The sequence below is a fragment of the Podarcis muralis genome, chromosome 12 (genome assembly GCF_964188315.1).
Source record: "Podarcis muralis chromosome 12, rPodMur119.hap1.1, whole genome shotgun sequence".
In the NCBI taxonomy this organism is placed as follows: Eukaryota; Metazoa; Chordata; class Lepidosauria; order Squamata; family Lacertidae; genus Podarcis; species Podarcis muralis.
Genome location: NC_135666.1, coordinates 59,814,054 through 59,825,456, shown reverse-complemented (window position 1 = coordinate 59,825,456; position 11,403 = coordinate 59,814,054). Strand labels below are relative to the sequence as shown.

At 48.3% G+C, this 11,403-nt stretch overlaps 1 long non-coding RNA gene across 1 annotated transcript; it reads right to left on the bottom strand.

The window, feature by feature from the left end:
• Positions 1-4,868: 4,868 nt before the first annotated feature.
• LOC144324961 (uncharacterized) lies at positions 4,869-7,373 on the bottom strand. The gene is made up of 2 exons (XR_013390275.1): positions 6,658-7,373; positions 4,869-6,216 (listed from the first exon to the last, which is right to left on the bottom strand). It is a non-coding gene; the product is annotated as an uncharacterized LOC144324961 (long non-coding RNA).
• Between the last annotated feature and the right edge of the window lie 4,030 nt (positions 7,374-11,403).

Here is an 11,403-nt window from a genome sequence, read left to right as displayed (position 1 = left end):
GAATTTCAGGAAACAAAAGCCTTTATTGATAAATACAACTTTCGAGCCGTCTGCCCCCCGAATGCCAACTAGACCTTCCATTTTGGTGACTGTAACCCTGGTTGAAGGAGGCATTTGGCGCCTAGTTTATATATCGGGATTTCTAACACTGCTAAACCATGTAGAGATGAGCCTTTGGATCCAGTATGCAGGGTTTTAAGCCACGGATTGACTCTCCCTCCGCGTGGCTTGGTTAAGGCAAGAGCCCAAAGCAGGCCTCATTTCCCTTATAACCCTATAGAAAGTGAAACACACGACTAACGTATATGCGTTGAGATTTTATGAAATTAATAAATCATATCATAGTGTCGCCTTGGAAGTAAGGCCTATTCAATTGAATGGGATTTGGACTTAATCCCAAATTAGTTTCCATAGGATTGCAGCCTTACAGATGCATGTTTACTTGGAAATAAATGACATTGCATTCAGTGTGTTGAGGATTATGAACATGAAACAAATGTTACACCAAAAACGAAAGTAAAACTATTTTGGTGGGCTCTCTTTTCCCCTTTTCAGTTTTTATTATGAGATTACTTTGAGCTTGTTGCCAGACCTTGACATGAGTGCATGATTACATGAAAAGTGTAGTACAATTCTAAACACTCTTATACGGGTCTGCATAAAAGGCGGATCTACACGGATCCTCATGGATCCTCCAGTTTTTTAAAAATAATTCCAACAAATGCAGTGTCAAATCACACCTAGAAGGCACGCCTACAAACTGGACTATAAAAAACGTGGATCCAACAATTTGCCGCGCTGCAGCACCATAAAAACATGGATCCGAGGCACGGATCCTCATGAATTCATATGATTTTTATATTGAAACAAAATAAAAACACCATGCTACTGTAGACCACATCTTAGTCGGTAGGAGGAACCAAAAAAATCACGCATCCACTGTTTCGTGGTGCCGCAATGGCGCAAAAACATGGTTAAAAAACACGGATCCTCATGAATCCTCATGATTTTTGCACTAGATCAGCCCAAACTCACTTTCAAATTACACATCATGTCCAGGGGCACAACATCCACCACAGAAATCACGGATCCATGGCTTCCTGGCCATACCATGGCCCAAAAACGTGGTTTTCAAGAACGGATCCTCATGGATCCTCACACTTTTTGCATTGGGCCAACCCAAACTCACCGTCAAATCACATATCATAATAAGGGGCACAGCCTACACCACAAAAAACTCGGATCCACGCCTGCCTGGCCACGCCCTGGCCCAAAAACGTGGTTCCGAAGCACGGATCCTCATGAATCCTCATGATTTTTGCACTAGATCAGCCCAAAGTCACCATCAGATCAAACATCATGGCCAGCAGCACAGCATGCAACACAAAAATCACGTATCCACGGCTTCCTGGCGAAACCGTGGCCCAAAAACTTGGTTCCGAACCACAGATCCTCATGGATCCTCATGTTTTTTGCATCGGGCCACCCCAAACTCACCGACAAATCACACATCATGTCCAGAGGCACAGCCTGCACCACAAAAATCACGGATCCACGGCTTCCTGACCATACCGTGGCCCAAAAACGTGGTTTTGAAGCACGGATCCTCATGGATCCTCACGCTTTCTGCATTGGGCCAACCCAAACTCACCATCAAATCACACATCATGTCCAGGGGCACAGCCTGCACCACAAAAATCACGGATCCACGACTTCCTGACCATACCGTGGCCCAAAAACGTGGTTTTGAAGCACGGATCCTCATAGATCCTCACGCTTTCTGCATTGGGCCACCCCAAACTCACCGTCAAATCACACATCATGTCCAGAAGCACAGCCTGCACCACAAAAATCACGGATCCACGGCTTCCTGACCATACCGTGGCCCAAAAACGTGGTTTTGAAGCACGGATCCTCATGGATCCTCACGCTTTCTGCATTGGGCCAACCCAAACTCACTGTCAAATCACACATCATGCCCAGGGGTACAGATTACACCAGAAAAAACTCAGATCCACGGCTTCCTGGCCACTCCAAGGCCCAAAAACGTGGTTTTGAAGCACGGATCCTCATGGATCCTCACGCTTTTTGCATCGGGCCAACCCAAACGCACCATCAAATCACACATCATGTCCAGGGGCACAGCCTGCACCACAAAAATCTCGGATCCACGGCTTCCTGGCCACTCCAAGGCCCAAAAACGTGGTTCCGAAGCACGGATCCTCATGGATCCTCACGCTTTCTGCATCGGGCCACCCCAAACTCACCATCAAATCACACATCATTCCCAGGGGCAGAGCCTGCACCACAGAAAACTCGGATCCACGGCTTCCTGGCCACTCCATGGCCCCAAGACGTGGGTTTGAAGCACGGATCCTCATGGATCCTCACGCTTTTTGCATTGGGCCACCCCAAACTCACTGTCAAATCACACATCATATCCAGGGGCACAGCCTGCACCACAAAAATCATGGATCCACGGCTTCCTGACCATACCGTGGCCCAAAAACGTGGTTTTGAAGCACGGATCCTCATGGATCCTCACGCTTTCTGCATTGGGCCAACCCAAACTCACTGTCAAATCACACATCATGTCCAGGGGCACAGCCTGCACCACAAAAATCACGGATCCACGGCTTCCTGACCATACCGTGGCCCAAAAACGTGGTTTTGAAGCACGGATCCTCATGGATCCTCACGCTTTCTGCATTGGGCCACCCCAAACTCACCGTCAAATCACACATCATGTCCAGAGGCACAGCCTGCACCACAAAAATCACGGATCCACGGCTTCCTGACCATACCGTGGCCCAAAAACGTGGTTTTGAAGCACGGATCCTCATGGATCCTCACGCTTTCTGCATTGGGACAACCCAAACTCACTGTCAAATCACACATCATGCCCAGGGGTACAGATTACACCACAAAAAACTCAGATCCACGGCTTCCTGGCCACTCCAAGGCCCAAAAACGTGGTTCCGAATCACGGATCCTCATGGATCCTCACGCTTTTTGCATTGGGCCAACCCAAACGCACCATCAAATCACACATCATGTCCAGGGGCACAGCCTGCACCACAAAAAACTCGGATCCACGGCTTCCTGACCATACCGTGGCCCAAAAACGTGGTTCCGAAGCACGGATCCTCATGGATCCTCACGCTTTCTGCATCGGGCCACCCCAAACTCACCATCAAATCACACATCATTCCCAGGGGCAGAGCCTGCACCACAGAAAACTCGGATCCACGGCTTCCTGGCCACTTCATGGCCCAAAAACGTGGTTTTGAAGCACGGATCCTCATGGATCCTCACGCTTTCTGCATTGGGCCAACCCAAACTCACCATCAAATCACACATCATGTCCAGGGGCACAGCCTGCACCACAAAAATCATGGATCCACGGCTTCCTGGCCATACCGTGGCCCAAAAACGTGGTTTTGAAGCACGGATCCTCATGGATCCTCACGCTTTTTGCATTGGGCCAACCCAAACTCACCATCAAATCACACATCATGTCCAGGGGTACAGTCTGCACCACAAAAGACTAGCATCCACGGTTATCTGGCAACGCCATGGCCCAAAAACCTCGTTTTGAAGGTCGGATCCTCATGGATCCTAACGCTTTTTTCATTGGGCCAACCAAAAATCAACGGCAAATCACACATCATTTCCAGGGGCACAGCCTGCACCAGAAAAATCACGGATCCATGGCTTCCTGGCCACTCCATGGCTCAAAAACATGGTTTTGAAGCACGGATCCTCATGGATCATCACACTTTTTGCATTGGGGAACCCCAAATTCACCCTTCATTCACATATCTTGTACATAACCACAGATCTGACCACAAACATCATGGATCTACTGCTTCATGGCCCTGGCCAGATGCTACCCTGGATATATTGGCCAATTTTTAGGTGGGTGTGCTGGGATGGAGGAAACAGTGTCGGCTGAATCTCTATCCTTTAAAGATGGGCGTCCAATGGCTGGGCCAGAATAATTTCAGTTTGGTTTGCCAGCTCCCAGCTCTTCATGGGGCGCAATAGTCACCTGTAGCTGCCATCAGGAGTCCTGGTGTGATCCTGGATGCTTCTGTCTCTATGGAGGCATTGGTCACAAATGTAGCCAAACTGGAATTTTTGAATCTATGTCAGGTTAGGCAATCGGCACTGTACCTGTCCCTTTCCAACCTAGCCATGGTGATCCATGCAGTAGTCACCTGCATACAGTACTAGAGTACTTTAACTTGCTATACACCTGAGCCGGGGAGTGCAGGGTTTAAATATGTGTGTGTGTGTGTGTGTGTGTGTGTGTGTGTGTGAGAGAGAGAGAGAGAGAGAGAGAGAGAGAGAGAGAGAGATGCAGGGCTACCCTTGAGACTGCTCCAGAAACTCCAAATGGTCTAAAATGCAGATGCATGAGTTCTTTCTTGGACTTTGTGGAGAGCCCACATTCAGTTGGTTGTTAATCAGCTGGATTGGCTCCAGGTGGAGTATCAAATCAGGCTCAATGTTTTGGTGCTAATCTTTAAAGCCCTAAACAGTCTGTGACCTTTCTTATCTGTGGGAATTATCTTCCAATACACCCCCATGAGTGTGATGCTCATCTAACAGCAACCTACTGGTGGTCCCTGGCCCAAAACATATCCAGCTGTCCTCAACCAGAGCCAGAGCCTTTTTGGTGGAACACTTTGTCTAATGAGACCAGGGCTCAGTGCAATCTATCTCAGTTCTCTCACTTGTCATGGTGAGTGGGCTTGCACATTCCTATGACCCTTGTGAGTGAAGCCGTTGGGAATCTCGTACTCCCAGCAGGGTCACCCAAGGTGGTAAGGTCAAAGAAAATTAAATATGCTCAGAGTCCTGTAGTGATTTCATGCTCTTTATTGCAGCTTGTAAAACAGTGACTGAATTTCCCCCAAAACCTCAGGCTTTTATATACATTATTTACACAATGAGTCCCGTCTGAATGGCTGATTCTGCTTCCCTCCTGGAGCCTGATTGGTCTTTCCTGCAAGCCAATCAATTCTTGCATTCTAGGATCCTACTTGCCTATTGTTCTAGGATCCAAGCTTAGTACATAACAGGGAAGGAGCTAGACAAAGAATGAGCCAAGAAGTCCTCAATGGCAGAACAGGCGGGTGATAACAAGCAGTGTGTTACAACGGCTGTGAAGGCGGATGAAGGCTGCATGAGATAGGATCCACCAGTTCGTCGTGACTACTCATGCCATCAGAACAGAGCCCTACTGCGAAGGCTGTGCGTTGGTCAGTGTGCACTGATCTACACACATAAAACAAATTCACGCACAGGCATCTTCCAAAAACCCAACCCAACCCCCCCAAACCCAACCCCCATGGCGATCACTAAATGGCTACAGGGGCAGGAATGTGAAGCCCCTAGTCATGAACCGACACATGGGCGTTCAGTCGTTCTGACTCAAGGAATAAGGCAGTTGAGCAGCTCAGCAGCTGTATCCATGACTGAGCAGCCCTTTTTAGGATCCACTATTCTCACCCCGAAAAGGAGAAGAGGCTGGAAATGGTGCCCTAAACATAGTATGCCTCCCTTTTTCCCTGACTGGATTACCGCGCCCAGGTGGAATCTCTTTTCCCATAGTTTGAATCTATTATTCTGCATCCTAGTCTCTAGAACAGCAGAAAACAAGCTTGCTCCCTCTTCAACATGACATCCCTTCAAATATTTAAACATGGCTATCATGTCACTCCTTAATCTTCTCTTCTCTAGATTAAACAAATCCAGCTCCCTAAGTCTCTCCTCATAGGGCTTGGATTACAGACCTTTTACATTTTGGTCACCCACCTCTGGACATGTTCCAGCTTGACAATATCCTTCTTCAACTGGACACAGTATTTCAGGTGTGGTCTGACCAACCAGAATAGTGTGGTAGCATTCCTTCACTTGATCTAGACACTATACTCCTATTGATGCAGCCCAGAATTGCATTGGCGTTCTTAGCTGCCACATCACACTGTTGACTCATATTCAGCTTGTGGTCAACTAAGACTCCCAGATCCCTTTCACTGGTACTGTTGTCAAGCCAAGTGTCCCCCACCTGTGCATTTCATTTTTTCTATCCAGGTGTAGTACCTTACATTTCTCCCTATTGAACTCCATATTGTTGGTTTTGGCCCAGCTCTCTAGGCTATTCAGGTCATTTTGAATTCTGACCCTGTCCTCTGGTGTATTAGCAACCTGTCAGGGAACTGACATCAGAGACACGGGAGAAGGAGAGGGTCTCAGACTCTGCAGGTGAAGGTCCTAGCACAAGGGGGAGACTCAGCTCGGTGGAAGGGGAAGGAAATACGCGTTACACCAAGAGTCCAGGAGAGCAATGGGAAGAGGAGGTGGAAGGGCTCCGGGATTCTTCCCTGGAAGTCAGTGAAGAGAGCCCAGGCACTCCGCTACCCACGCCCACCCTGCGCAGGAGACTCCCGCGCAATGAGAGGCGGAGACGATTAGGTGTCAAACAGCTTTTATGCTGGCAGAGGTTTAAGAAACGCCCACAGACAGATTCTGTCAGTGACTGAGGCAGTCAAGCGGAGATGGGCTGTGCAGTCCGAAGGATTTAACCAGGCAACCAAGCACCCAAACGGGGTCGGTTTACGCACGAGTAACTCCAAACCACTACACAACCCCTCCCAGTTTGCAGTCATTTGCAAATTTGATTAGCACGCCCTCTATTCCATCATCCAAATCATTTATAAAAATATTGAATAGCACCAGGCCCAGGACAGAACCTTGTGGAACCCCAATAGTCATTTTTTTCCAGGATGAAGGTGAGCCACTGATGAGCACTCTTTGGGTTCAGCCCATCAACCAATTACAAATCCACCTAACGGTAGCTTTGTCTAGCCCACATTTTACTAGTTGTTTTGCAATAATATCATGGGGGACCTTTTCAAAGGCCTTACCAAAGTCAAGGTAAGCTGGTACAAGGGAAAGCAGGATTGTAATTACCGTAAAAATTACTGATCACTTTGGATCAGCAGTCTCAACCTAACCCGCTATGTGGGGAGAGCCATGTGTTCCTTTGGAAGGCAAGTGGAATACAGTGTGATACTTATTCATTCATTCATTTATTTACGGCTATTAGCCCATAAAATATGTACAAACATAAAAAAGCACAAAGGCTTAAAAACCGAAATATCTGACAACAGAAGGTGAACACTGCGATGCAAGGGTGGGTCATTGGGCAGAGCCAAATAACAGGATGGGGCCCGGAGAGCTCCAAGGGACGGTTCACAGAAAAAGGAAAACTGAAGACGAGATCCGACATGCACTCAATACAGTGTGATATACTGACAGTTGTTTTAAAAGATGTAACTGTAACTTAAAATCCAGTATCAGAAAAAAACAAAAATTGATGGTCCCTGTGTGGATAGTCATGGTTGCATGATGGAGCCACCCCAGTGACCATGTGGCCTGATATAAGAGGGTTCTAAAATCAGTCCTGAAAGTAGACTGGCTGAGAATGACACACGCATAGCTTTTGCTCTGCCATTAAAAAGGTGAGCTGAAGCAAATTGCCTCCCTTTGGGCTTAGCAATATTTCCTACAGCATTCTTGTTGAAGGGCATTGGAGAGTTAGGTGAGGGTCACTTTTCTGTTTTTCCATCAAGCCCCCGGACAAGAATGCCACGGCATCAGCCCCAAACACTCAGTCTCATAACAAAAAATACTCAACGGAGTTAGGGCTGAGGGTAGGGGAAGTACAATCATGATCTTTCCAGTCCTCTAGAAGCTGAACCTTTTGGTCATTGTGGTCATGGAGCCAAATATCTGTTCCCAAGTTTAAAGATCTAAACAAGTAAAGAACAAGCTTGCCCTTTGCATGCAAAAGCCCTGAAATTCAGCCCATTGGGCAACGGATCATGGGGCTGGGAGGAGGGAGGTAAGGACTAGCACCTTCTCTGCCCTCCACCTCCAATTTGAGAAGCTGAATGTTTATAAAGGCACTTAGCCGATTTCTGCCACGGAAATTCTGAACAGAAACACTCTGCAGGATCAGCTCCTAAAAGAAACTGCTCTATGGTCTCTGTGTTGGGAAATGGGAACAGATCTTGCTCATCACCAACCTTTCCTCCACAAATCATTATCACTACAAGGCTGAACTGAACAGCTTGCTCCAGAGTTTTAAGAGATACGATTCTGTGGTGTAGTGATTAAGAGGGGTGGACTCTAATCTGGTGAGCTGGGTTCGCTTCCCCGCTCCTCCACATGCAGCTGCTGGGTGACCTTGGGCCAGTCACACTTCTCTCTGAACTCTCTCAGCCTCACCTACCTCACAAGGTGTCTGTTGTGGGGGTGGAAGGGAAAGGAGATTTTTAGCCACTTTGAGACTTCTTCAAGTAGAGAAAAGCAGGATATAAAAACTAACTCCATAAATAAGAATTCTACGGAAAAGGACCATCCCTGCCATGATGATGAAAACTATATGTTTGGATTTTGCTGTATTATACCAACCTGTGGAATATGACACTTTGCAGTTTCAAAATCTATTTGGCCACAGTGGATTGACAGTCTGGACACACGAAAACCTCTGGAAGATCTTTTGAATCAATGCCTATGTGAAAGCAGTGGTACCAGTCCTTGCAGTTTCCTTCACAGTAAACCATAGTTAGGTCACCACTGGGCCTCCTGCACCCTTCCTTCAAGAAACATAGTGGCCAGCAGCCTTCAAACAAGGAAGGTAAAATATCTGAGCAATAGGTTAGTGTATCCTTCCATCCCTCTGGGCAAGGTCGAGACACAATAATATAACTCTCGTTCAAGATTTGTCTCTTCTTGGGAGGAACAGCATCAATTTCCACTTGAAAATATTTGTCTTGTCTTTCAAAATAGTTTTCCCTACAGTACTGTATTATTTCTTTTGCAATCCAGGGTCTAATGGCAGCTGTCAGGGAACTGACATCAGAGACACGGGAGAGGGAGAGGGTCTCAGATTCTGCAGGTGAAGGTCCTAGCACAAGGGGGAGACTCAGCTTGGTGGAAGGGGAAGGAAATACGCGTGACACCAAGAGTCCAGGAGAGCAATGGGAAGAGGAGGTGGAAGGGCTCCGGGATTCTTCCCTGGAAGTCAGTGAAGAGAGCCCAGGCACTCCGCTACCCACGCCCACCCTGCGCAGGAGACTCCCGCGCAATGAGAGGCGGAGACGATTAGGTGTCAAAAAGCTTTTATGATGAGTTTGGCCTGGCCCAATGCGAAAAGCGTAAGGATCCATGAGGATCCGTGCTTCAAAACTACGTTTTTGGGCCACGGTATGGCCAGGAAGCCGTGGATCTCAGTTTTTTGTGGTCCGGGCTGTGCCGCCGGCGATGATGTGTGATTTGATGGTGAATTTGGGCTGATCTAGTGCAAAAAGCGTGAGGATCCATGAGGATCCGTGCTTCAAAACCACGTTTTTGGGCCACGGTATGACCAGGAAGCCGTGGATCCGTGATTTTTGTGGTGCAGGCTGTGCCCCTGGCTATGACGTGTGATCTGACGGTGAGTTTGGGTTGGCCCAATGCGAAAAGCGTGAGGATCCATGAGGATCCGTGCTTCAAAACCATGTCTTTGGGCCATGCCGTTGCCAGATAACCGTGGACCTGAGTTTTCTGTGCTGCAGGCTGTGCCCCTGGACATGATGTTTGATATGACAGTGAATTTGGGGTGGCCTAATGCAAAAAGCGTTAGGATCTGTGCAGATCCGACCTTCAAAACCACATTTTTGGGCCATGCCGTTGCCAGATAACCGTGGACCTGAGTTTTCTGTGCTGCAGGCTGTGCCCCTGGACATGATGTTTGATATGACAGTGAATTTGGGGTGGCCTAATGCAAAAAGCGTTAGGATCCGTGCAGATCCGACCTTCAAAACCACGTTTTTGGGCCACGGTATGGCCAGGAAGCCGTGGATCCATGATTTTTGTGGTGGATGCTGTGCCCCTGGCCATGATGTTTGATCTGATGGTGACTTTGGGCTGATCTAGTGCAAAAATAATGAGGACCCATGAGGATCCGTGCTTCGAAACCACGTTTTTGGTCCATGGCGTTGCCAGATAACCGTGGATCCGAGTTTTTTGTTGTGTAGGCTGTGCCCCTGGACATGATGTGTGATTTGACGGTGAGTTTAGGGTAGCTCAATGCAAAAAGCGTGAGGATCCATGAGGATCCGTCCTTCAAAACCACATTTTCGGGCCATGGATTTACCAGGAAGTCATGGATCCGTGACTTTTGTGGTGTAGGCTGTGCTCCTGGCTATGATGTGTGATTTGACAGTGAGTTTGGGGTGGTCCAATGCAAAAAGCGTGAAGATCCATGAGGATCCGTGGTCCGGAACCACGTTTTTGGGCCACGGTATGGCCAGGAAGCCGTGGATCCGTGATTTTTGTGGTGGATGCTGTGCCCCTGGCCATGATGTTTGATCTGATAGTGACTTTGGGCTGGTCTTGTGCAAAAATCATGAGGATCCATGAGGATCCATGCTTCGGAACCACGTTTTTGGGCCACGGTATGGCCAGGCAGGTGTGGATCTGAGTTTTTTGGGGTGTAGGCTGTGCCCCAGGCTATGATATGTGATTTGACAGTGATTTTGGGTTGGCCCAATGCAAAAAGCGTGAGGATCCATGAAGATCCGTGCTTTAAAACCACGTTTTTGGGCCATGGAGTGGCCAGGAAGCCGTGGATCCGAGTTTTTTGTGGTGTAAGCTGTGCCCCTGGACATCATGTGTGATTTGACAGTGAGTTTGGGTTGGCCCAATGCAAAAAGCGTGAGGATCCATGAGGATCCGTTCTTGAAAACCATGTTTTTGGGCCACGGTATGGCCAGGAAGCCGTGGATCCGTGATTTCTGTGGTGGATGCTGTGCCCCTGGACATGATGTGTGATTTGACAGTGAGTTTGGGTTGGCCCAATGCAAAAAGCGTGAGGATCCATGAGGATCCGTGCTTCAAACCCACGTCTTGGGGCCATGGAGTGGCCAGGAAGCCGTGGATCCATGATTTTTGTGGTGCAGGCTGTGCCCCTGGCCATGATGTGTGATTTGACGGTGAGTTTGGGTTGGCCCAATGCAGAAAGCGTGAGGATCCATGAGGATCCGTGCTTTGGAACCACGTTTTTGGGCCATGGAGTGGCCAGGAAGCCGTGGATCCGAGTTTTTTGTGGTGCAGGCTGTGCCCCTGGGAATGATGTGTGATTTGATAGTGAGTTTGGGTTGGCACAATGCAGAAAGCGTGAGGATCCATGAGGATCCGTGCTTTGGAACCACGTTTTTGGGCCATGGAATGGCCAGGAAGCCGTGGATCCGAGTTTTTTGTGGTGTAAGCTGTGCCCCTGGACATGATGTGTGATTTGACAGTGAGTTTGGGTTGGCCCAATGCAGAAAGCGTGAGGATCCATGA